This window comes from Nomascus leucogenys, chromosome 4 (genome assembly GCF_006542625.1).
Source record: "Nomascus leucogenys isolate Asia chromosome 4, Asia_NLE_v1, whole genome shotgun sequence".
NCBI lineage: Eukaryota > Metazoa > Chordata > Mammalia > Primates > Hylobatidae > Nomascus > Nomascus leucogenys.
Window position 1 is genome coordinate 66,131,702 of NC_044384.1, and position 27,547 is coordinate 66,159,248.

Here is a 27,547-nt window from a genome sequence, read left to right on the forward strand (position 1 = left end):
GAGCCTGAAGATTCCATTTGTGCCCATGGTAAAGAGCAGAAGATGGAAGAATTTGAAAGAATTACCTGAATACTGGAAAAAAGAGAAGGAAGAATAGAGGTCTCAGAGGATAGCAGTGGAGAACGTGGTGTCTGGGAAGGGACAAAATTGCTATTCATAAGGTTTGTAAGCTTTGGTTTTCATGCAAGTTGTGCCATAAACTCTGGGAACAATTTGGACAAAGTGGCTATAAAGTGATAGGCAGAACTCTGTTTATAGCCCAGGTAACAGACTGCTAGTTGCCTCCCGAAATCCAGGCTCCTATTCTTCTGAGCACTGGGTCACCCAGGTAGGTCACCAGGTGGGCACTGCATTGCCAGCCTCCCTCAAAGCTAGGTTTAAATCTGTATTAGTCTGCCCAGGCTGCTGTAACAAACTATCACAGGCTGGGAGGCTTAAACGACAGAAACTTATTTTCTTATAGTTCTGGAGGCTGAAAGTCCCAAATCAAGTTCTGGCAGCATTCAGTTTCTGGTGAGGGCTCTCTTCCTGGCTTGCAGGCAGCCACCTTCTCACTGTGACCTCACGTGGTGGAGACAAAGAGCAAGCTTTCATAAGTATCTCTTCTTACAAGAACACAAATTCTATTGGATCAGAGCCCCATTCTTACTACCTCATTTAACCTTAATTACTTTCTCAGAGGTCCCATTTCCAAATTCAGCCACACTGGGGAAAAGGGCTTCGACACATGAATTTGGGGGGAACAAACATTTGGTCCATCACAAGCTCTGACTAGGTTCAGGTCAACAGGATGTGAGCAGAGGTGAGGTGTGAAACTTGAGGCCTGCCAACTCAAGATGACCTCCTTGCTCCAGACACTGGGTGTGTCCCCTTTCAACTTAAACTGAAACTCAGATGCTGTTCTGTCATACTGCTTTAACCCTACAAGTGAAGACCACTCCTGGAGGATGGTGAAGCAACAAGATGAGAGAAAAGTTAATAACTTTATGAAAAAGAGCCATCAGGCTGGGCACTGTGGCTCATACCTGTAATCGCAGCACTTTGGAAGGCTGAGATGGGTGGATCACCTGAAGTCAGGAATTTGAGACCAGCCTGACCAACATGGAGAAACCTCCTCTCTACTAAAAATACAAAATTAGCCACGTGTGTTGGTGCATGCCTGTAATCCCAGCTACTCGGGAGGCTGAGGCAGGAGAATTGCTTGAACCTGAGAGGCGGAGGTTGCTGTGAGCCAAGATCGCACCATTGCACTCCAGCCTCGGCAACAAGAGTGAAAATCTGTCTCAAAAAAAAAAAAAAAGAAAAGAAAAGAAAAAAATGAAAAAAATCATCTGGCTGCCTAGACTGCCTAATGGCTAAAAGAGATAAAATAGTATTTGATTTAAGCCATTGTATTTTAGAGTCCTTTAAAAAGGCAACCTAGCCTTACCCTAAAATATCCTATAACCTGAAACCAGGCTCTCCATTGTGCAGTTAACAAAAATAAATTGTGATGGCTTTTCAATAGATTATGTATTTTGAAATAAAAAATAGAAATATATGAAACTTAAATAATGAAGTAGCTACTTCAAAAGAGTCAGTTTCAGAAGAAAAGAAAACAAATCTTCCTTCAAAGCTAAATCTTATCCTGAGTGTGTTCCAGGCCTGAGTAGAATGCCTCTAACTAATTCTGAATTTCTTTTTTTTTTTTTTTTTTTTGAGACGGAGTCTTTCTCTGTCCCCCAGGCTGGAGTGCGGTGGCGCGATCTCGGCTCACTGCAACCTCCACCTCCTGGGTTCACGCCATTCTCCTGCCTCAGCCTCCCGAGTAGCTGGGACCACAGGCGCCCACCAACACGCCCGGCTAATTTTTTTGTATTTTTTAGTAGAGACGGGGTTTCACTGTGTTAGCCAGGATGGTCTCGATCTCCTGACCTCGTGATCCACCCGCCTCGGCCTCCCAAAGTGCTGGGATTACAGGCTTGAGCCACCGCGCCCGGCCTGAATTTCTTAACTCTGAAATAATTTTGATTTAGATATTATGTTCTCATTTTAATATTTCTCACAAAATTGTTCTTTTTCTGGGTATCAATGGCTTTTTTTTGCCTCAGATATTGTTGTATATCTGCTTCAATGTCGGGGGAATTTTTACTCTTCAAAATCCCGTTGCTTTCACTTGTTTGCAAGAGTATAGAACCACATGAGTAAAATGATTAATATCAGAAGACTCACATGATTTGCTTGGCCCAGAACTGCCTTATTAAATGAAAACAGTTATCGCCGTTTGATTTAGGCCTTTACCTTTGACAGCATTTCTTAGAGAACATTGTTAATAGAAATTTCCTAGCTTCTCTGTTGTACAGAACATCTGTGGGATGGTCTAACCACATTCCCACTTACTTTCTGAGAATCACCTTCTTGTGGCTCTGTGGTTAGCAGAAGAATATCCAGGCTAGGCATGGTGGCGGGCGCCTGTAATCCCAACACTTCATGAGGCTGAGGTGAGTGGATCACCTGAGGTCAGGAGTTCAAGACCAGCCTGGCTAACATGGCAAAACCCCATCTCTACTAAAAATACAAAAATTAGCCAGGGGTGGTGGTGTGCGCCTGTAATCCCAGCTACTCAGGAAGCTGAGGCAGGAGAATCGCTTGAACCTGGGAGGTGGAGGGTGCAGTAAGCCGAGATCGCGCCATTGCACTCCAGCCTGGACAACAGAGCAAAACTCCATCCACTGCATTCCAGCCTGGACAACAGAGCAAAACTCCATCCACTGCATTCCAGCCTGGACAACAGAGAAAAACTCCATCCACTGCATTCCAGCCTGGACAACAGAGCAAAACTCCATCTCGAAAAAAAAAAAAGAAGAATATCCAATTTGCACAACATGACCTTGTCCCTAGGACACTCCTCCCAATCGGTCTATCACCCTCTGGCATGGCAAATCACAGTCACCATCTTAGACCTTTATTTAAGGCAGGGGTTATCTGAGCCTCAGCACCATCTTGGTTTTCAACTCTTCCTTATATCCACGTCACTAAACTTTCCTCTTTCTTTGACTATTCTGAGTTGGGTTTTTGTCACTTGAAATTGGGTACTAATGCACTTTTTATATTAATATATCTACCTTCCATTAAGGACCATAGAGAATGTCAGATAGCATCTGCTTTCTTATTTTTTAGTGAAAACCCTTTTCTTCTTTTATTAAAGAGATGATGCCGGCTGGACGCAGTGGCTTATGCCTATAATCCCAACACTTTGGGAAGCCGAGGTGGGCGGGTCACCTGAGGTCAGGAGTTAGAGACCAGCCTGGCCAACATGGCAAAACCCGTCTCTACTAAAAATACAAAAATTAGCCGGGCATGGTGGTGTGCACCTGTAATCCCAGCTACTCGGGAGGCTGAGGCAGGAGAATTGCTTGAACCCGGGAGGTGGAGGTTGCAGTGAGCTGAGATTGCGCCATTGCACTCCAGCCTGGGACACACAGAGAGACAGCAAGACTACGTCTCAGAAGAAAAAAAAAGGCCGGGCGAGGTGGCTCACGCTTGTAATCCCAGCACTTTGGGAGGCCGAGGCGGGCGGATCACAAGGTCAGGAGATCGAGACCACGGTGAAACCCCGTCTCTACTAAAAATACAAAAAAATTAGCCGGGCGTGGTGGCGGGCGCCTGTAGTCACAGCTACTCGGAGAGGCTGAGGCAGGAGAATGGCGTGAACCCAGGAGGCAGAGCTTGCAGTGAGCCAAGATCGTGCCACTGCACTCCAGCCCAGGCAACAGAGCGAGACTCCGTCTCAAAAAAAAAAAAAAAAAAAAAAGATGAGGCCTTGCTACATTGCCCAAGAGGGAGTGCAGTGGCTATTCACAGTGCAGTCCTACTATTGATCAGCACAGGAGTTTTGACGTTGTCCATTTCCTACCTTGGCCAGTTCACCCCTCCTTAAGCAGCCTGGTTGTCCACAACTCCTGGGAGATCACCATACTGCAGTGGAACTTAGTGTGGACACCTGATTGACATAGCACACTCCAGGCCAGAGCTCTTGGCCTCAAGAAATTCTCCTGCCTCAGCCTGTAGTGTAGCTGAGACTACAGGTATGTGCCACAGCACCAGGCAGCATTTGCCTTTTGACATTTAATCTCTTCTCAAGGGGCTTGTAATATTTTATATTTATATAGCTGAATTTCCAGAGCATAATGTAAAAAATACATTTAAATAGGATTTAACAAAGATGTTACGCAAGAAAAAGCAGTGGTTAAAAAATACAGGAATCAAACTGCCTGGGACCAAATACCAGCTCTTACATTTACTTGATTGGGTGATTTGTGGAAAATTATTTATCTTTCTTGTCCTCAGTTTACTCATTTTACTATAAAATATCCCCATTTTACTATAAAATGGGAATAAAAATAAGATGTATATCAAAAGGTGAGAATTGAATGACATAATGAACACAGAATTGTTAGCATAGTTCCTGGCATCAAGTAAACATTCAATAATTAGTTTCTTCTATGATATCATCTTCATCACCATGAGTTAGGAAGAGTGTTGTACAGTTGCCATAAGACGATAATGTTTGGCTCTAATGGAGCTTTTCAACACATGGTTACAAAAGGCAGTTGGACATTTGCAAAGAGATGAACTATTATCTGTCTTCTTATTTATGTAGCAAGAAGCACTAGAGACCCAAAGGGGAGATATGAGCTAGGAAAGGGCATCTCCCTAAAGCCAAGTAGTGGATGGAGGCTACAAGAAAATAGCAACCAGCTATATCAAAAACTAAAAAGACTTTTTTTTTTTTTTTTTTTTTTTAGAAACTGATGTTTATTTTCCATCGACCATTTTTCCATGTTGCTTAAGAGCCTATGCAAGAACAGCTTAAGACCAGTCAGTGGTTGCTCCTACCCATTCAGTGGCCTGAGCAGTGGGAGCTGCAGACCAGTCTTCTGTGGCAGGCTCAGCACTCCAGTCTTCAGTAGGGAACTGCTGAATAGGCACAGAGGGCACCTGTACACCTTCAGACCAGTCTGCAACCTCAGGCTGAGTAGCAGTGAACTCAGGAGCTGGAGCAGTCCATTCACCCTGAAATTCCTCCTTGGTCACTGCCTTTTCAGCAGCAGCCTGCTCTTCTTTTTCAATCTCTTCAGGATCTCTGTAGAAGTAGAGATCAGGCATGACCTCCCATGGGTGTTCACGGGAAATGGTGCCACGCATGCGCAGAACTTCCCGAGCCAGCATCCACCACATCAAACCCACTGAGTGAGCTCCCTTGTTGTTGCACGGGATGGCAATGTCCACATAGCGCAGAGGAGAATCTGTGTTACACAGCGCGATGGTAGGTAGGTTAACGTAAGATGCCTCCGTGAGAGGCTGGTGGTCAGCCCTGGGGTCAGTAACCACAAGAAGCCGTGGCTCCCGGAAGGCTGCCTGGATCTGGTTAGTGAAGGTTCCAGGAGTGAAGCGGCCAGCAATTGGAGTGGCTCCAGTGGCAGCAGCAAACTTCAGCACAGCCCTCTGGCCAGTATTCCTGGAGGATATAACACTGACATCAGCAGGGTTTTCAATGGCAACAATAGCACGAGCTGCCAGCAGAAGCCTCTCCCAGGTCCTCTTCAGATTTATGATATAGATGCCATCACTTTTCCTTTTATAGATGTACTGTTCCCTCTGGAAGTCAAGATTGGTGCCACCTAAGTGGGTTCCTGCTGCAAGGAACTTAAGGACATCCTCCTCCTTCATTTGCAGGACATCAAGGGCTCCGAAAACTTTTAGACAAAAAATTTTAAAAATTGGTTTTGGCAGGGAATTGGTCCTTAGGGAACTTGGTGGGTGTGTTTTTCTTTTACAGAGGAAGAGGAAGCCAAATTGGAGGGGTCTAGAAGACAGCTGTTCATACGGACATGTAGACAGCATTTGTCCCCAGGACTCTGCAGGACATCCCTGCCTGCTGGGTATCTGTAACAATACAGCCTTTCAACAGGAAAGTCAGACTTCGAAAGCGAAGTTTCCAACAGTAGTAGCAAATACGAATTTTTTTATTTTAGTTTTTATTTTTTTGAGACGGAGTCTCACCCTGTCGCCTAGGCTGGAGTGCAGTGGCACTATTTTGGCTCACTGCAACCTCTGCTTCCCAGATTCAAGTGATTCTTCTGCCTCAGCCTCCCGAGTAGCTGGGACCACAGGCGTGCACCACTGTGCTCAGCTAATTTTTGTATTTTTTTTTTTAGAGATGGGGTTTCATTATGTTGGTCAGGCTGGTTTCGAACTCCTGACCTCGTGATCCACACGCCTCAGCATCCCAAAACCACTGGGCCCAGCCCCCGCAAATAAGAACTGTATAGCTGGACACCAATTATCTAGAAAGCCAGAAATACATGTTTATAAAGATGCTTGTCATTGTGTCATTTGTATTACACCGCTCACTATTATTGGAGCTTCCTTCAGTTTTTTTTTTGGTTTTTTTTTTTTGAGACGGAGTCTCGCTCTGTCACCCAAGCTGGAGTGCAGTGGCGTGATCTTGGCTCACTGCAAGCTCTGCCTCCCGGGTTCACGCCATTCTCCCGCCTCAGCCTCCTGAGTAGCTGAGACTACAGGCGCCTGCTGCCACGTCCAGCTAATTTTTTGTATTTTTAGTAGAGACAGGGTTTCACCGTGTTAGCCAGGATGGTCTCAATCTCCTGACCTCGTGATCCGCCCGCCTCAGCCTCCCAAAGTGCTGGGATTACAGGCGTGAGCCACCGCGCCTGGCCTTTTTTTTATTTTTTCTTGAGATGGAGTCTTGCTCTGTCGCTCAGGCTGGAGTGCAGTGGCACAATCTTGCTCACTGCAACCTCCACCTCCCAGTTCAAATGATCCTCCCACTTCAGCCTCCCGAGTAGCTAGGACTACAGGCATGCACCACACCCAGGTAATTTTTGTATTTTTAGTAGAGATGGTGTTTCACCATATTGGCCAGGCTGGTCTTGAACTCCTGACCTTGTGATCCGCCCGCCTCTGCCTCCCAAAGTGCTGAGATTACAGGCATGAGCCACAGAGCCCAGCCTTCCTTCAGCTTTTTACTAATTTCTTCTACTGTTTGTTCCCGATGGAGGCAAATAGTCTACAATGTTTTACACTTTAGGTTCTCTAAGAGCTTCTTTTTTCACCACCATGGTGAAGGCGGAGTTGGAGATTTAAGCAGAATATGGGAGAAGATGGACTGCACCATGGCCACTGAAGGTGGCTAGAGAATCATGCCGACCCATCTCATTTCAACTCCTGCCCACAGTCATTAAGGGGACTTTAGAATTGCCAGGCAACCATACTCCCTACCCTAAACCGTTCACTCTCCCACTGAGCAGCCCCATCCTTTCAGAGCTCAGCTGCGTTTCCCACTATCTATGATGCCTAGCCCTTCCTTTCTCCACCTTTGAATTCCTGGTCTTTCTTCAGCACCCAAGTCAAACATCTCCTCCCCCAGGAAGCCTTCTATGATTGTTCCAGAACTCACCAACCGCTTGCTCCCTTGTGGCCCCAATGCGCTCTGTAATACAATCTCTGTTGCAACCGTTGTTGATTTTATAAACATATTTTTCCTATTAAAGAAGAAACATATGCTCCTTTTCAGTTTATTTTGTTTTCCCACTCCCCCACAGTGTCTAAACCTTGACAAATATTTGTTGATTTTGACAATAATGTAGTTTGGTTGCAGTTGTGTGTTTGCTATGTTCCAGGCGTTATGCTAAGCATGTTTCATAAACTAGCTCCAAATGGTATAAAAGTCCCAAGGTGGCAGAAAGTAATGTAACCTGCTAAGTATAAACAGTTCTGAGTCACAAGAACAAAAGCTGCCCCTGGCCACCTTAAACAAAGGCAAGTTAATCAGAGGGATGTCACAGCAGGGAGAATGGGGATCATAGAATCCACGGGAACTTGGAGAGGAGGGCCTGGAAAACAGGAACCAAGAGAGTCACAGATGCTATGCAACAGAATCTACGGCCAAGGTCACCCACCAAAAACAGTCTAGCTGAAGCAGACTGCAGCACCCGGAGCTGTCTGACCTTCAAATGTTCGCTGCATCTTTGTTTCACCAGCTCAAGGCTCAAAGCCTGGAGAGCCAGTCACTGATTGGCTGAGCTTACATTGTGTGCCCCAGGTGGGCAGTGAAAAAGCCTTGACCTTCCCTTCTCTTCCACAGTAGGAGCTGGGAGTGAGAAAGAGGAAAGCAAGGTTTTATCCATGGGGAATCCTCCCCCAGATAGAGAAGGGGCTGCTGAGAGGAGGAGGGTGCTGGCCAACAAGCAAGATGGCACCTGTCTTCCACAGGTGGGCAGGAAGAGCTCCACGAAGGGGGTGAAATGCCAGCAGTCAATGCAGGATAAGTCTAGTTTTGAAAGGCACAACAAAACAGAAAAAGTTGTGGGGAATCACTTTGGCAGGGGCATAGAGACAACACTGGAAATGTGTGGATGGAGCAGAGCCATAGGCAGGCTGTATGAGATGCAGATCTGATGGGCCCCCACCCTGGGGCTGTTGGGCTCTCCTGTCTGGCTTCTTCTTGTCTGTTATTGGAGTTTCTCCTCCTTCCTACACTTCTGCGCTTAAGTGAAACACCACACCACACTGTGTACAATCTGGCACCCTAAGTAGCAATAGAGTGGGACACATGATGAAACCCAGAAGCGGGGGTCAGTTTACTCCCCGTGGGATAAATTTTGACCAGTGAGAAATAGAAGTGGGAGAGAGCTAGACTAAAGTTCTCCTCCCTTTTCTCTCTACTATGCACCTCTGCCAGGCCCAGTTTCTCCTAGCAGCCCACTTGGACAAGTCCAGGGTGCAGACACGCCTGCCAAGCCCGTGCTGGGTTTCTTCCCTTGAAGCAGCATCAGGCAGTCACACATCACTCTAGGTTACTGCCCGTCTCTCTCTTCATTTTCTTCTTTGTTGCCATGGATTTGCATGTCTCAAAGCATAAACCATCAGCATTTTCATCTTTGCTTCAGGATCTGTCAATGGAGATATTGGACTAAGAAAGGACCCTTTGCATGGAGCAATTAGTGAGATGTGGGAGATATGTTTGAATCCTGCAGGTAAACCAGATGTGTAGGGAGAAACCAGGAGTGAGGAATTTGAGCTTGAGGCAGAGGCAACGTGAAATTATTATCAATTCTTTTTTTTTTTTTGAGACGGAGTCTCACTCTATCACCTAGGCTGGAGTACAGTGGCATGATCTTGGCTCTGCCTCCCGAGTTCAAGCAATTCTCCTGTCTTAGCCTCCTGAGTAGCTGGGACTACAGGCACATGCCACCACGCCTGACTACTTTTTTTCTTTTGAGACGGAGTCTTGCTCTGTTGCCCAGGCTGGAGTGCAGTGCTGCCATCTCAGCTCACTGCAAGCTCCGCCTCCCGGGTTCACGCCATTCTCCTGCCTCAGCCTCCCGAGTAGCTGGGACTACAGGCGCCCACCACCATGCCCGGCTAATTTTTTTGTATTTTTTTTAGTAGATATGGGGTTTCACCATGTTAGCCAGGATGGTCTCGATCTCCTGACCTCATGATCCATCTGCCTCTGCCTCCCAAAGTGCTGAGATTACAGGTGTCAGCCACCTCGCCGAGCCACCTGGCTACTTTTTCTATTTTTAGTAGAGACCGGGTTTCACCATGTTGGCCAGGCTGGTCTCAAACTCCTGACCTGAAGTGATCCACCCGCCTTGGTCTCCCAAAGTGCTGGGATTACAGGTGTGAGCCACCACACCTGGCCTATTATCAATTCTTAAGAACAAAAACAAGACAAATTTTTTTTTTTTTTTAAATGAAAATCTACCTGCTGGCAGTAAACAGAAAGAGCAGAATGAAGAGAAATGGAACTGGCCATGTGGGTGGAGGTAGGGGACATAGAAGAGGAATGTGGAGCAAGAATGAAGAAGGGGGAATCAGATGAGATTTCAAATGAAGAAACATGACTTAGTGACTAATTGGATGCAGACGATCAAGGAAATTGTTGACTTAAAATTCTCTTTCTGAGAATGAAAAAAAGAATGGTTAGATGGAAGATGAACTGACGGGAGAGGAAATCATGAGCACAGTTTGATCGTTGTCATTTCGATGTTACCAGATAGTCAAATGGCAATGTTAGAAAAACAGCTGGAAATTCAGGACAGATGGAGATTGTGGCTGAGGCCAGAGGACTGAGTCTTCTCTGCATGATCTCAAAGTCACTGATGTGCAGGAGCTCACCAAGTTGAGACTGTGCAGAGAAAGATCATGGAGAACTGAAGTGAAAGCAAGGCAAGACAAGAGGGCTCCTAGAAGATGGTGGGAGCCTTCCCTGAAAAGGGGATCCAGGATTGACCCATTGAATGTGAGAGCTGGAGTAGGGACATCTGAGGAAGGAGAAAGGACAAAGGAGGAAATAATGGTCATGATGAGGACACCAGAAAGTTACAGAGAAGATAAGTGACGTGCCCTTTGCTGAGCCATTACTATGCCAGCTGCTTAATCCTCGTATGCAAGATAAATTTTTTTTTTTTTTTTTTGAGATGGAGTTTCACTTTTGTTGCCAGGCTGGAATGCAATGGCTCACTCTCAGCTCACTGCAACCTCTGCTTCCTGGGTTCAAGCGATTCTCCTGCCTCAGCCTCCCAAGTAGCTGGGATTACAGGCTCCTGCCACCATGCCCAGCTAATTTTTTTGCATTTTTAGTAGAGATGGGGTTTCATCATGTTGGCCAGGCTGGTCTCGAACTCCTGACCTTAGGTGATCCACCCACCACAGCCTCCCAAAGTGCTGGGATTACAGGCATGAGCCACTGTGCCTGGCTTACGCAAGATAAATATGATTCCCATTTTATGGGTAAAACCACAGAGATTCACAAAGGCTGGCTAACCTGCTTGAGTTTGCAGAGCTAAAAAGTGTACTTTCATTTTTGCTGTATCATAAACCAACCCCAAACTTAATGGTTTCAAGCGACAATCATTTATTTTCCTCAAGATGATTCTGTAGGTTGCCAGCTAGATGGGCTCAGTTGGATGCTTCTTCTGTTGGCCTTCCTGAGCTCCTTCACGCATCTGCAGTCAACGCCAGGTTAAGGGATGAGTGATTTAGGGGGAGCCACAGCCCAGATGCATGGAGCTAAAACACAGGAGTCCTCCATCGTCAAAGGAAGCTGATAGATCAAGAATTAGAAATTTAAAACAAAATTAGAATTAGAACAAAATATCCAAAATATCAAGAATGGAGAGTAAGTCTACTGAGTGTGGTAGAGAGCAGCTGCTGACAGCACATCATAATGACAATAATTATTAGAGCAAGCAGCTCCCGAGCACATGTAATGTGCCAGAGACTGGGCCCAGGCTTTTGTGCATTGTCTCACTGAATCCCCACAGCAGCCCTAGGAGATAAGGTAGGCTGATTAGCATTGTTTTTCAATGAGGAAACAGGCACCTAATGCCTTAAGTAGCTTAATCAAGATGAGTCCAGGCAGCGGGGTGTGGAGATTGGAATTTGGAAGAAAGGTTTGATTTAGTGATTTTGCTGCTATGAAGAAGGAACGTTCTACAGGTAAGGTGGGCAGGAACTATGATTCTAAGATGCTAAAGGTCGTAAACATGGATGTTGATGTTGCTAAGAATAATGATGGATAATAAGGTGTAAAATAAAAAAAGAATTCAAACTAAGTCCTGAAATATCTAATGAAATACAGGATGTGAAAATGTTATACAATACTGGGAAAACAGAAAAATTAAAGACCCACCCAGGAGAGGACGTAACATGGGGATAGGCTAGGTTATACTGCAGTAACAAACAAGTCCCAAACCTCGGAAGCATAAAACAACAGAGATCTCTTTCTCGATTACTGTGGGTTAGCAGTGGGCTTCGTTCCCTATTGTAACTCAGGGATCCAAGCTGATGGAAGCTTCGTTTCAACATATGCTTCCAACTGAGGCAAGTAAAGAAGTAAGTCACACACCGGCCTTTTTTTTTTTTTTTTTTTTTTTTTTTGAGACGGATTCTCGCTCTGTCACCCAGGCTGGAGTGCAGTGGCGCAATCTCGGCTCACTGCAAGCTCCGCTTCCCGGGTTCACGCCATTCTCCTGCCTCAGCTGCCCGAGTAGCTGGGACTACAGGCACCCGCCACCACGCCCGGCTAATTTTTTGTATTTTTTAGTAGAGACAGGGTTTCACCATGTTAGCCAGGATGGCCTCGATCTCCTGACCTCGTGATCCGCCCGCCTCGGCCTCCCAAAAGTGCTGGGATTGCAAGCGTGAGCCACCGCGCCCGGCCCACACACTGGCTCTTAAAGTTTCTATTTATATTCCGTAGGCCACGGCAAGTCACCTGGTCATACCTAACCTCAAGAAACCATGATAGTGGGGTCCTATTATGTGCCTGTAAGTGGGGGAGAACCAGAAATATTAGGAAAATAGTGCTAACGAGGACCACAGAGAAATTCTTGTAGACTATGCTAGGACATTGTTGGGAGAAACATGAGCGCTAGAACTCAGGTCTAGGAATTCCCGCTGAGCATGGAGAAGAAGAAATGGAGAGCAAGAAAGACAGGGATGGGCAAGATCAAGCCACGCCAGCATCCAAAGCACAATCAGGACCGCTTTCCACAAGGCAGCCATTCAGATGGAGTTTGCGGCAAACAGGGAAGCTTATTATTGGAGCAGCTTGGGGTTCTCTTGAGGACCCCAATTCAGGAAACTCTAATCCATGCTAGGATGGGGAGGTTCTTTTCCTTCTGCTCCAGACATTCTCCAAGTGTGTCCTGAGACAATGCATTACCAATTCCAGGTGTGGAATGAGAACTTTACTAGGGGCAAGAAGGGCCTTAAGAAAGAAGTGAGTCTAGAGTCATGTTATCTAGAGGTCCCAGGTCTCTAGAGCTGAGCCTTTGCCGGGGGCTCTGACTGAGACCATTTACAAAAGCAAATGTTTCAGTTGTATCTATGCTAGACTCATCATTATAATTCTGCGGTAGGTTTCGCTTTTATGTTTCCTGACAACTAAGGACTGCAAGGTTTTCATGTTCTAGTGAAAGAAAACATGGACACTTATCTGCAGAGACAAACACTGAAGCATAAATAATTTCAAGAGTGAATGTATTTGTGGATTATCAGCATAATGGACAATACTTTTAGTTACAGGTTTCCAAGACACAGTGCTATTCAAACAGATTCTCATATTAACCTTCTTTATAGCCCAGGGCACAGCTTTACATCTTTATTAACTCAGGGAGGGCTTTGACAAAGAAAAGAGACTGAGATAATGTGGCCAGGCTTGTTTGTTTTTTGATTACCTACATTCCTAAGGTATCTAGAACCTAAATAATCTAAAAGAATGCACTGATTATTTTTCTATCAGATTGAGTTTCTTAAATATCAGATGTTTCAAGTGAGCTGATACCAGATCGTAATCTGTGCTTGAATTCCTTAAGTACCAATAATGTATCACTAGTAGCAAAGCAGAAGTTATGCATAGCTCTGTAACTCAGACATAAAATGCTAGGGAGAAGCTGGGACCACCCTAGGCCCATTGTAATAAGAACCATCAGTGTAAGGCAGACTTGTTAAATTTCAGTACAGACATTAGAGAAGGAAGCAAAACATATGTAGTGGAGAAAAATAAACATTTCAAGAGCTAAGCAGCATATGCCTTTCCTCTCTGATTTAGACCAACAATGACCTCCCTTCAAAGCCAGAAGGATAAGCTAAGCAGCCAAGGATTGAAAATAAAATAACCCATATGGAGCAAAGGAAAAGAAGAGTTAAAAGAAGGTCACATACCACATGTGTTGGTCACAGTGTCACAAGCTGTTCCAGGGCAGCTTAATCTACTGTTCCTTAGTTGTCTGCTCATTGAGCTGGAGGTTTTGTTTCATATGTGACTTCTAATTGAATGGCTATTTTTCATTAATATTCTGCACAGTTTTGGTTCAATAGGTAATTACTACTATGAAAGGTTGGATTTTAATTATGAGATGAAGAGTCCATCATTTCAATAAGGGCATTTGTGTTCTCCAAAGTCTGCATGTAGACGACCCAGCGCAGAAGACACTGCTGATTGTAACCCTATCTTCCTTCCAGGCTGTTTTGAGGGAAGACCAGCTCTTTTTCACCCCAGGGGAGTGAATCTTGATAAACTGAAGTTTGTCAAGGTAATAAACTGAAGTCAAGGTAATTCTATTCTGTTTGCCAGTGATTGGCTCAGATACAAGCTCCTTTTCCTAATCAGCATTATTGAGGTATATTTTATGGAAAAGAAGATGCAGCAATTTTAAGTTTACAGTTTGGTAAGTTTGACAAATGTAAACAATTGCAGCCACCCCCATATTCATGTTAGAAAACATTTTCCTCACCCTCGAAAAGTTGCCTACTGTCTTTTGTAATCAGTTCTCAGCCACCTATTTCTGGAAACCACTGTCTTTCTTTATGTCACTACAGGTTAGCCCTTTTACATTTTTCATATAAATGGAATTATAGGTGCCTGCATGGGCCCTGGCTCACTCACCGTCCTGCGGGATGCCTTGGCAATGGGAAATCCAGTTATCAAAATTGACTCCAGAAGAGAGAACCTAACAGAACAATAACAGTGGAAGAAATTGGGAACATTATCAAAAAGCTAACATCCTGCAAAACTCCAGGCTCAGATGGTGTTACAGGTTAAAAAAAAAGTCCTTCATGAAAAAGAAAGATCTTTTTTTCTTTTTTGAAACGGAGTTTCGCTCTTGCCCAGGCTGGAGTGCAATGGCGCAATCTCGGCTCACCTCAACCTCCGCCTCCCAAGTTCAAGCGATTCTCCTGCCTCAGCCTCTGGAGTAGCTGGGATTACAGGCATGCACCACCATGCCCTGGCTAATTTTGTATTTTTAGTAGAGATGGGGTTTCTCCATGTTGGTCAGGCTGGTCTCAAACTCCTGACCTCACGTGATCTGCCCGTCTCAGCCTCCCAAAGTGCTGGGATTACAGGCGTGAGCCACCGCACCTAGCAAAACTTTTTTTTTTTCTGAGACGGAGTCTCACGCTGTCATCCAGGCTGGAGTGCAATGGCGCGATCTCAGCTCACTGCAACCTCCACTTCCCTGGTTCAAGCAATTCCCCTTCCTCAGCTTCCTGAGTAGCTGGGATTACAGGCGCGCACCACCATGCCCGGCTAAATTTTGTATTTTTAGTAGAGACAGGGTTTCCCCATGTTGGCCAGAATGGTCTTGAACTCCTGACCTCAGGCAATCCACCTGCCTCAGCCTCCCAAAGTGCTGTGATTACAGGTGTGAACCACTGCGCCCGGCCCCAGAAAGATCTTAAGCAACATGATGGATTCAGAAGCTCATGAAAAGAGGCTGCCAATACTAACATCTTCAAAACAAGGTATATCACCTCATATTATAAATGTGGGTGAAATGAAGCATGACTTGTGTGGCTGCTGTGCAGCCTTCAACACGTAGCAATCACATTTCCCATTCAGAAGGTCCTCTTTCAACAGCAGCTGTATGGCATCAAAACCCGGGATGCAATACTTCAGCTGAGAAGGGATGGATTTCGAAACTTGTATCCTGGAATCCTTCCCTAATTGATGCAAAAGACAACTACACTTGCACTTATGTTTGGTCTGTATGAGGATTTATCCTGCCTTCCCCACAAATATGTCAGTGCTCCAGAGTTTGCAACCCGTGTCATGGCAGCAGCGCTTGCAGGGACAACAGAAGCAATTTTCACTCCACTGGAAAGAGTTCAGACATTGCTTCAAGACCACAAGCATCATGACAAATTTATCGGCACTTATCAGGCTTTCAAGGCACTGAAATGCCATGGAATTGGAGAGCGTTATCGAGGCTTGCTGCCCATTCTTTCCCGGAATGGACTCAGCAATGTCTTGTTTTTCGGCCTTCGAGGTCCCATTAAGGAGCATCTGCCTACCACAACGACTCACAGTGTTCATCTGGTCGATGATTTTCTCTGTGGAGGTCTGTTGGGTGCCATGCTGGGATTCTTGTTTTTTCTAATTAATGTTGTAAAAACTAGCATACAGTCTCAGCCTGGTGGGGAATTTCAGTCTTTCCCCAAGGTTACCCAAAAAATCTGGCTGGAACAGGACAGAAAACTGATAAATCTTTTCAGAGGTGCCCATCTGAATTAACAACAGTCCCTTATCTCTTGGGGCATAATCAGTGCAACTTATGAATTCCTGTTAAGGTTATATGAAAAAAAAACATCAGTTAAGTGCCATTTATTAACTGAATAGACCTTCTAAGAAGAATGCAGTTTGGCCTCTTTCTTAATTGGCCAAATATAAGTTGGTGTCATGACTCCAGGCCACAGTGAGTTATGGGCAAAGCTGTTTTCCTTAAGCATCAACAAAACAGAATAGAACTTTCCAATAGGAAAAATAAATAAATGGAATTATACAGTGTTTTGTCTTTATCTTCTTTTCTTTCACTTTACATAATGCTATTGAGATTCATCCATTCTGATGTGAGAGTCAGTAGTCCATTCTTTTTTATAGCTAAGCTTTGCATTGTATAAGTATACCTCTATTTATCAATTTAGATGACCCACAGTTTTTGGCTCTTATGCATAAACCTGTTCTGAACATCAAGTGCAAATCTTTGTGTGAAGCTGGACTTCAGAATTACATTGTAAGTATATATGAACTCTTTAAGAAGCTGCAGAAGTATTTTCCAAAGTGATATTCCCATCAACAATATAAAATTCCAAGATTTCGAGTAGCTTCCATCCTCACTTACATTTGGTATTTCAGGTTTTTAAATTTTTTTGTTGTTGTTTGTTTGTTTGTTTTTGGGACCGAGTCTTGCTCTGTCACCCAGGCTGGAGTGCAGTGGGGTGATCTCGGCTCACTGCAACTTCCACCTCCGGGGTTCAAACGATTCTCCTGCCTCAGCCTCCCGAGTAGCTGGGACTACAGGCATGCACCACCACGCCCGGTTAATTTTTTTTGGATTTTTTTTCTGGTTTTTTTTTTTGAGGCTGAGTCTTCCTCCTTCGCCCAGGCTGGAGTGCAGTGGCGCCATCTCGGCTTACTGCAAGCTCCGCCTCCCAGGTTCATGCCGTTCTCCTGTGTCAGCCTCCCGAGTAGTTGGGACTACAGGCGCCCGCTACCACGCCTGGCTAATTTTTTGTATTTTTAGTAGAGATGGGGTTTCACTGTGTTAGCCAGGATGGTCTCGATCTCCTGACCTCGTGATCTGCCCGCCTCGGCCTCCCAAAGCGCTGGGATTACAGGCTTGAGCCACCGCGCCCCGCCATTTTTTTTTTTTTTTTTTTTGTATTTTTTAGTAGAGACTGGGTTTCACCGTGTTGGTCAGTTTGCTCTCAAACTCCTGACCTCAAATGATCCACCCACCTCGGCCTCCCAAAGTGCTGGGATTACAGGCATGAGCCACTGCGCCCGGCCTATCAGGTTTTTTTAATAGCAACAATTCTAGTGATAGTATCTCATTGTAGTTTAATTTGCATTTACTAATGATAAATGATATGATATGATATTGACCATCTTTTCCTGTGCTTATTTGCCATTTGCATGATCTTTGGTGAAGTGTCTGTTCAAGTCTTTTGCCTATTTTCTTTTTAATTCAGTTGTTTGTCTTCCTAATATTAAGCAAAATATTAAATATAAAATTAAATATAAAAGTTCTATATGTATTCTGGGTATAAATTCTTTATCAGGCATGTTTTTCCATTTTCTGCCAGTATGTGCTTGTCTTTTCATTTTCTTAATGGTAACTTTTTTTTTTTTTTGAGACAGATTCTTGCTCTGTCACCCAGGCTGGAGTGCAGTGGCACAATCTCCACACACTGCAAACTCCGCCTCTTGGGTTCAAGCGATTCTCGTGCGTCAGCGTCCCGAGTAGCTGGGATTACGGTTGCACACCACCACACCCAGCTATTTTTTGTATGTTTATTTGAGACAGGGTTTCACCGTGCTACCCAGACTGCTCTTGAACTCCTGACCTCAGGTGATCCACCCACCTTGGTCTCCCAAAGTGCTGAGATTACAGGCATGAGCTACCGCGCCTGGCTGGTAACTTTTGAATTAAAACAATTTTTAAAATACTTTCAGATTTACAGAAAAAGTAAGCAGATAGGAGAGTTCTCACATACTCTCCCATTCTGTACACAGTTTCCCCTACTATTAGCATCTTACATTAGAATGGCATATTTGCTGCAATTATTTAACCGATATCAATACATTCCTATTAACTAAAGTCCACACTTTATTCAATTTTTCCTAGTTTTTACCTTATGTCCTTTTTCTCTTCCAGGATCCCACAGGACACCACATTATATTTAATCATCATATCTATTTAGGTTTTCTTGGCTATGAAAGTTTCTCAGACTTTCCTTGTTTTTGATGACCCGGACACCCAGACAGTTTTGAGGAGTACTGATCAGGAATTTTGTAGGATGTTTTTCTACTGGAATTTGTTGCTTTTTTTTTTCCTCATGATTAGATTGGGGTTATGGGTATTAGGAGGAAGAAGACAGAGGTAAAGTGACATTTTCATCACATTCTATCATACCACACACACACACACACACACACAAAGTCTACATGAACTATGACTGTTTTTTTGTTTTGTTTTGTTTTGTTTTTCTTTTTGTTTTTGTTTTTTTGAGACAGAGTCTGGCTCTGTTGCCAGGCTGGAGTGAAGTGGGGCAATCTCAGCACACTGCAACCTCCGCCTCCTGGGTTCAAGTGATTTGCCTGCTTCAGCGTCTTGAGTAGCTGGGACTGTAGGCACATGCCACCATGCCCAGCTAATTTTTGTATTTTTAGTAGAGACGGAGTTTCATCATGTTGGCCAGGATAGTCTCGATCTCTTGACCTCGTGATCCACCCGCCTTGGCCTCCCAAAGTGCTGGGATTACAGGCATGCGCCACTGAGCCCTGCCAAACTGTGATTGTTAATGTTGATCTTGATCACTCCGCCGATGTAGTAGTGTTTGTCAGGTTTCTCCACTGTGAAGTTCCTCTTTCTTTTTTGTCCTTTTCCCTACTGTACTCTTTGGACAGAAGTCTCTGCTATGGTTTAAATAATTGTGTCCCCTCCAAAATTCATGTTGAAATTTAATCCCCATATCGGTTGTATTAAGATGTGGGGCCTTTGGGGAGGTGATTAAGTCATGATGACTCTGCCCTCATGAATTCATTAGGGCCCTTATTAAAAGGGCTTGTGGGGCCAGGCGCGATAGTTTACACCGGTAATACCAACACTTTGGGAGGCCCAGGCGGATCACCTGAGGCCAGGAGTTCGAGACCAGACTGGCCAACACGGTGAAAACCCATCTCTACTACAAATACAAAATTAGGCTGGGCGCAGTGGCTCATGCCTGTAATCCCAGCACTTTGGGAGGTCGAGACGGGCGGATTACAAGGTCAGGAGATCAAGACCATCCTGGCTAACACGGTGAAACCCCGTCTCTACCGGAAAAAAAAATACAAAAAATTAGCTGGGCATTGTGGCAGGCGCCTGTAGTCCCAGCTACTCAGGAGACTGAGGCAGGAGAATGGGGTGAACCCGGGAGGCGGAGCTTGCAGTGAACTGAAATCACACCACTGCACTCCAGCCTGGGCGACAGAGTGAGACTCTGTCTCAAAAAAAAAACAACAACAAAATTAGCCGGACATGGTGGTGGGTGCCTGTAATCCCAGCTACTCGGGAGTCTGAGGCTGCTGAGGCAGGAGAATCGCTTGAACGCAGGAGGCAAAGGCTGCAGTGAACCAAGATCATGCCATTGCACTGTAGCCTGGGCAACAAGAGTGAGACTTCGTCTCAAAAAAAACGGGGTGGTGGGGGGCTTGTGGGTGTGGTTTTTCTTTCTTCTGCTGTTCTGTCGTAGGAGGACACCTAGATGGCACGATCTATGAGGGAAAATCCATAGGATCACCCTCAACAGATACAGTGAAAGTATTTGAGAATAATGGACATTTATATGATAAAAACTTTTGGGCAACTAGGAAGAGAAGGGAACTTAACCTGATAAAGTACTTGTACAAAAAACCTACAGGCAGTATCACAACATGTGACTGTCTTTGCCTGTGCTGCTATAAAGAAATAGCATTTATTTCTTTGATAAAGAACCCAAGTCATTTATCAAGAACAGAAATTATTTCTCACAGTTCTAGAGGATTGGAGGTCCAGGTGAAGGTGCTGGCAGGTTTGGTGTCTGGCAAGGGTTCATTCCTCATGGTCTTCCAATTTGTTAGGCTGGCCTTGCATCCCTTGGACAAACTCCACTTAGTAATAATGTTTATTCGCTTTATGCTTTATTGGATTCAATTTGCTGAAATTTTGTTAAGGAGTTTTATATTAATGTTTTTGAGAGATATTAGTTGGTAGTGTTCTTTATGGTAATGTATTGTTATGTTTGTGGTTATCAAGGTAATGCTGGCCTCATAAAATGAATTGATAAATGTTTGCTCTTAGTCTATTAAAAGGAAGACTTTGTGTAAAAAAGATGGTATTATTTCTCACTTAAATGTTTGGTATAATTTACCAGTGAAGTCATATGAGCATAAGTTTTCTTTGTCAGAAGGTTTTAAACCATGAATTAAATTTCTTTATTAATAGAAATCTATTAAAGTTATCTATTTCTTCTTGAGTACTGTGTGTCTTTAAAGAACATTTTCCATTTCATTTAAGTTGTCAATCTTGGTCATAAAATTATTCATATTATTTTTTTATTACCTCTTTTTTTGAGACGGAGTTTCGCTCTTGTTGCTCAGGCTAGAGTGCAGTGGCATGATCTCGGCTCACTGCAACCTCTGCCTTCCAAGTTCAAGTGATTCTCCTGCTTCAGCCTCCCAAGTAGCTGGGACTACTGGCATGTGCCATCACACCCAGCTAATTTTGCATTTTTAGTAGAGATGGGGTTTCACCATGTTGGTCACACTGGTCTTGAACTCCCGATCTCTGGTGATCCGCCCGCCTTGGCCTCCCAAAGGGCCGAGATTACAGGCGTGAGCCACTGCTCCCAGCCTTTTTTTTTTTTTTTTTTTTTTGGTGACGTAGAGTCTCGCTCTGTCACCCAGGCTGGAGTATAGTTGCACGATCTCTGCTCACTGCAACGTCTACCTCCCGGGCTGAAGCAATTATCCTGCCTCAGCCTCCTGAGTAGCTGGAATTACAGGCACCTGCCACCAGGCCCAGCTAATTTTTGTATTTTTAATAGAGATGGGGTTTTACCATGTTGTCTGGGCTGGTCTCGAACTCCTGACCTCTGGTGATCCAGCTGCCTCAGCCTCCCAAAATTCTGGGATCACAGGCACGAGTCCCCTTGCCCAGACCCACCTTGATGTCTATAGGTTTTCAAGGAATATCATTACTCTCATCCATAATATCAATGATTTATTTTCTCTCACTCTTTTTTCATCAGTCTTCATAGAGCTTGTTCAAGTTCATTGATCTTTTCAAGAACCAGTTTTTGGTCTCATTGATTTTCTCTATTGTTTTACTGTGTTCTCTTTCACCTACTTCTCCTCTCTATTATTTTCATTTTTCTGCTTGCTTTGGGTTTAATTTGCTGTTTTCTTCTAGTTTCCTTAGGTAGAAGCTTAGATTGATTCAATAACTTTCTTCTTTTTTGACAAAAGCGTTTCACTGTAATTTTTCATCTAAGAACTGCTTTAGTTGTACCTCACATATTTTGATATGTTTTGATTTTGTGTTTAGTTTCCAAGTGTTTGGGTTGTTTAATTTCCAAGTGTTTGGGTATTTTTCAGACATCTATCTCTTGTTGATTTCTAGTTTAATTCAGATGTGCTCAGAGAACATATTGTGTATGACTTCAATTCTTCTAAATTTATCGAGACTTGTCTTATGGTCCAGGATATGGTCTATTTTGATAAATGCTATGTGTGCATTTTTACAAAATTTGTATTTTGTTGTTTGGCAGAGTATTTAATGATTGCCAACTAGGTCAAATTGGTGGATAGGTTGTTTCTTGTCTATTCATTGTGTATTTTTGTATTTATTGTTGGAAAGAGAGTGTTAAAGTACCCAACAATATTTGTAGATTTGCCAATTTTTCCTTTCAGTTCTGTTTTTGTTTCATGTGTGTTGAAACTGTTACTAGGAGTACGGACATCTATGGTTGTTATGTCCTCTTAATGAATCGACCTCTTTATTATTATGAAATGTCCCTTTTTATCCCTGCTCACATTTCTTATTCTGAAATCTACTTTGTCTAATATAAATGTTTTGCATTTGATTCATGTTTGCATGATATATCTCATTCCATCCTTTAAGTTTTAGCCTAGGCATATGTTTAAGGTAAGTTTCTTGTTCGCAGTATACAGTTGGGGCTAACTTTATTATCCAGTCTAACGATCTCTGCCTTTTAATTGGAAAATCTATGTGATTTACAAATAAGGTAACGATCAGTATGGATGGGTCCAAACCTGGTACCTTCCTATTTCTTTTCTATTTGCCCAATCTGTTCTTTGTTCCTCTTTTTCTCTTTTCTGATGTCTCTTGGCTTGATTCAGCATTTTGAGTTATTCAATTTTATGTCTAATAATGGCTTATTAATGCTGCTTCTTTTTAGTTATTATCATTTTCTAGTTAATGCTGTAAACTTTACAACTTAATTCTTTGTGCTGTTGTTGGCCCACATTTTATTCCTATGTATATTATAAACCTCAATACATGGTTATTAATTTTTATTTACATAGGCACAGGCTTTTCTAATAAAATTTAAAACTAAGGAAAAAAATCTTTTATTTTACTCACACATTTACTATATTTGGTGTTATAGAATCTGTCGTGCAAATCTAAATTTTCATCTTGTTTCATTTTTCTTTTGCTTGAATAATTTCTTTTAATGCATTGTGTATTGTAGATCTGCTGATGAATTTTCTCAGCTTGTGCTTGTTTGGAGGATTTGTTTCACCGTTATCGTTGAAACATATTTTCATCAGGAATAGAACTCTAGGTTGACAATTGTTTTATTTCAGTACTTTAAGGACATTGCTCTTCTAATTTAAATATTTTCTGATGAGGAGTCAGAAAGTATTAACTCATCTTTGGATATCTATATCTTTGCTATAACGCTTATCTTTGTTTCTCTGAAGGCAATATATCTTGTTTTCCTGCCTGCTTTTTAAATTTTGTCTTTATTGCTGGTTTTCAGCAGTTCGATTATGATGTATCTGGGTGTGGTTTTCTGTATATTCTGCTTGGTGTTCACTGAGATTTTTAGATTTGTTTGTGTATCATTTTCATCAAACTAGGAAAATTTTGGCCATTGTTTCTTCAAATATTTTTATATTTTCCCTGAATTTACTCTTCCAGGACTCAAATTATATGTATGTTACACAGCTTGATATTGTCCCACAGGTCACTTATCGCTTATGATTTTTAGTCTTTTTCTTTGTTTTATTATTTTTACATAGTTTCTGTTGCTTCGTATGCAAGTTTGCTGAGCTTTTCTTCTGCAGCGTCTGATCTGCTGGTAATTCCATTCACTGTATTTTTCATCTCTAGAAACTCCCTTTGGATTTTTGCTTTACATAGTCCATTTTTCTATCACATTCCCCTCTACTTTTTTTGAGCATATGAAGCATTTCTATATAGTCTTGTCATATGCATAAAATGTCACTATAACTTTGCCATTTCTGGATCTGTTTTTATTCATTGATTTTACCGTTTGTTATAGGTTATAGTTTCCTTTTTCTTTGCATGTCTGGTAATTTTTTAATGTACTTGCTGTTTTTACTTTGTTTTGTGCTAGATTTTATTGTGTTTCTTTAAATATGTTTTGGTTTGTTTTGGCATGTAGTTAAATTACTTGAGATCAGTTTGATGCTATCAAAATTTGTTTTCAAACTTTCTAAAGGCAGTTCCAGAGCAGCCTTTATTCTACAGTTAATTTATAATATGATGATTTGGTCTGATTTTATTTAGTCTTAGAAAAGGGACAGAAGGAAGGAGGGCCCTCTATTCCAGCCTTTAGACATTATTGTGTGAGAATATGATGCCTAGAATTCTGTGACCACCAAGGGTAGTAGCTGACACCCTGAAGATGGCAAATAGAAACAGCCAATAATCTATGTCCTACATGATATTGCTGGGCTATTGAATTAACCAACCTGGAGCCCGCTACTTCTAGACTTCTTATTATGTGGGATAACATTGAAACCATTGTTTAAACAAATTTCCATTGTATTTTCTGTTACAGCCAAAACCATCCTAACCGACATATTCTTCCAAATATACATATCACCAGATTTTTGCCAACTTGGTTCCCCTCGGTTGTTTGGTTGATTTGATTTTTTTTTTTTTTTTTTTTTTTTTTTTTTGAGACCGAGTCTTACTCTGTCGCCCAGGCTGGAGTGCAGTGGCATGATCTTGGCTCACTGCAACCTCTGCCTTCTGGGTTCAAGTGATTCTCCTGCCTCAGTCTCCCGAGTAGCTGGGATTACAGGCACCCACCACCACGCCCGGCTAATTTTTTATTTTTAGTAGAGACACAGTTTCACCATGTTGGTCAGGCTGGTCTCGAACTCCTGACCTCAGGTGATCCACACACCTGGGCCTCCCAAAGTGCTGGGATTACAGGTGTGAGCCACCGTGCCCAGCAGATTTGATTTTTTTTAAGTGGAATTTAATAAAAACCTAGTGAGCCCGGATGAAATGGCTCACGCCTGTAATCCCAACACTTTGGGAGGCCGAGGCAGGCAGATCTCAAGATCAGGATATTGAGACCATCCTGGCCAACATAGTGAAACCCCGTCTCTACTAAAAATAAAAAAAATTAGCCGGGCGTGATGGCGGGCACCTGTAGTCCCAACTACTCAGGAGGCTGACGCAGGAGAATGGCGTGAATCCGGGAGGCGGAGCTTGCAGTGATCCGAGATCGTGCCACTGCACCTCCAGCCTGGGCGGCAGAGTGAGATTCCGTCTCAAAAAGAAAAAAAAAATTATCTGGGTGTGGTGGCGGGCGCCTGTAATCCCAGCTACTCAGGAGGCTGAGGCAGGAGAATGGCGTGAACCCGGGAGGCGGAGCTTGCAGTGAGCAGAGATGGCGGCACTGCACTCCAGCCTGGGCGACGCAGGGAGACTCCGTCTCAAAAAAAAAAAAAAAAAATTAAAAGAGGAAACGAAAAAGCAAAACCTTTCCAAATAATAAGTTTAGTCATAATAATAATGTATTTTTATTTCAAACATTGACCTAATAACAGACAAAAACATTCATATAAAGGCAGATACATATACAGAGTTAGATACAGAGATAGTTAGACTCAAATGTATTTCCTTCTGCTATTTATCTATTTTTTTCAATTGATGAAAAAATCCTAAAGAGATTCTTCACTTTTTAGAGGCAAGTACGAAACATTTTATTTCAGAAGTTATTACTGTTGGCTGGGCAAGGTGGTTCATACCTGTAATCCCAGCACTTTGGGAGGCTGAAGTGGGTGGATCACCTGAAGTCAGGAGTTTGAGACCAGCCTGAGCAACATGATGAAACTCCGTCTCTACTAAAAATACAAAATTAGCTGGATGTGGTGGCGCATGCCTGTAATCCCAAATATTTGGGAGGCTGAGGCACGAGAATCACTTGAACTCAGGAGGTTGCAGTGAGCAGAGATCGCTCCATTGCACTCCAGCCTGGGTAACAAGCGTGAAACTCAGTCTCAAAAAAAAAAAAGTTATTACTGTTATCTTAATATCTTCTAAATTAGGCTATGGGCAATAATATATTTAATTCATTTTCAGAACATCTTGATCCTTTTTTGGGAAAAAAAAAATCAATTGAAGAGACATGAGAGCTGGTCTTAGCTTGTCCCAAAAATCTAATCCTAACAATGCTACTCCTTCTTCCATTATGTGCGTAACTGGTTGAAACATGTCTACGCATGGGCTTTAGCTATTGTGGGAAATGTAACAGAAAGATCACCAGAGTCATTAGTTAAATGGAACCATCTCCCAACACCCGAGGGCAAGGAGAAAGAGTTACTAACATACCGTGAAATCCAGGAAAGCTTGGATTGAGACACAAGAAGCCCTGTTGATGGCGGAAAACGGATATTTGGGGAGTAATGCCGGCAGAACACAAGGAAGTAGATGGCTGTGAAAGATCAACTTTGACGCAGACACCTAAAACACAAAAGGCAAGACAATCTCCCTCCTACATTTTTTTGGGATGAGACAATTAAACATTCGATAACAGTATACTTCCAAATGATGCTGTAATCCTCTTATGTGAACTACATTCTTAAATATCTAGAATAGGCCAGGTGCGGTGGCTCACGCCTGTAATCCCAGCACTTTGGGAGGCCAAGGTGGGCGGATCGCCTAAGGTCAGGAGTTCAAGACCAGCCTGGCCAACATGGTGAAACCCTGTCTCTACTAAAAATACTAATACTAGCCAGGAGTGGTGGCAGGCACCTGTAATCCCAGCTACTTGGGAGGCTGAGGCAGGAGAATCACTTGAACCTGGGAGGCGGGGGTTGCAGTGAGCCAAGATTGCACCATTGCACTCTAGCCTGGGTGACAAGAGCAAAACTCCATCTTGAAAAAAAAGAAAAAAGTACCTAGGAGAGCAGTTTGCCTTTGGAATTAATAATTACTTAATTAATTAATTACTATGTACAATTCAGTCTTAGGTATGGATTATGAAGACTTCTAACCTGGCCAGTGTACTCCTCCCTGTCCCCCACTTCAACTATAATCCCCACACTGCCCAATCTTAATGGGTAAAAAGTGATGACACCAGGCCACCAACTGGGCCCAGTTCAAGTACATGCTCGGTAATGGTAACAAGAATACTTCACCATTTTCTTTAGCACTTTACAATCTACAAAATTTTTTTCTGCATTCATTGTCTCATTTAAGCCACACAACAAACCCATCTGGTGTAAGTGTTCCTGTTCTATAGATGAGAAAACAGGCTCAGCGGAATCCCAGTAGCTCATGCTGTTTAAATAGTGACAGGATAAATAGGTCATTGTGTTAGTATTCTGTTGTGTGTAACAAATTATCACAAACCAGCAACTTAAAACAACACTCATTTATTAACTCACAGTTAATAAGGTCAGAAGTCTAGGTGGACTCCTTTGGTTTCCCTGCTTAGGGTCTCAAAGGCTGGGCTCTTCTCTGGAAACGGGGAAAATCTGCATTCGGCCTCATTCAGTTCATTGGCAGAATTCAGTTTCACATGGCTGCAGGATGAAAGTCCCCATTTCCCATGCTAAATGTTGTCTTGGGACTGCTCTCAGCTCCTAGAAGCCACTCTCTGGTCCTCCTCACATGTGGCCTCTTCTATCTTCAAGCCAGCAACAGTGAGCTGTTCTTACGCTTCAAATCTCTTTGGCTTTCCTTCTATGACCAGCCTGAGAAAGCTTTCTAAGCTTAAAGGGTTTGTGTGATTAGATTAGAGCCACTCACACATTCTCTCTTTGGCTTATAGCATAACGTAATCACAGGAGTGATAAACACATTCTGTTTTCACTCACAAGGAAGAGGGCCCCGAGGATTACTCTTAGAATTCTGCCTATCACATTAATAAGCATTCTCACCCTGCAGAGAGAAAGAGAGAGAGAGAAGAGATGGCCAGTCCTGTAGCACGGAGCCAA

The 27,547-nt window shown here is 43.2% G+C and overlaps 2 pseudogenes across 1 annotated transcript; one reads left to right on the forward strand and one right to left on the reverse strand.

The window, feature by feature from the left end:
• Positions 1-4,762: 4,762 nt before the first annotated feature.
• On the reverse strand, positions 4,763-5,751 carry LOC115834757 (annotated as a pseudogene). The gene has a single exon (XR_004029660.1). The product of XR_004029660.1 is annotated as a 40S ribosomal protein SA pseudogene (transcript).
• Positions 5,752-15,251: 9,500 nt separating this feature from the next.
• LOC100592302 lies at positions 15,252-16,195 on the forward strand (annotated as a pseudogene).
• The last annotated feature ends 11,352 nt before the right edge of the window (positions 16,196-27,547 follow it).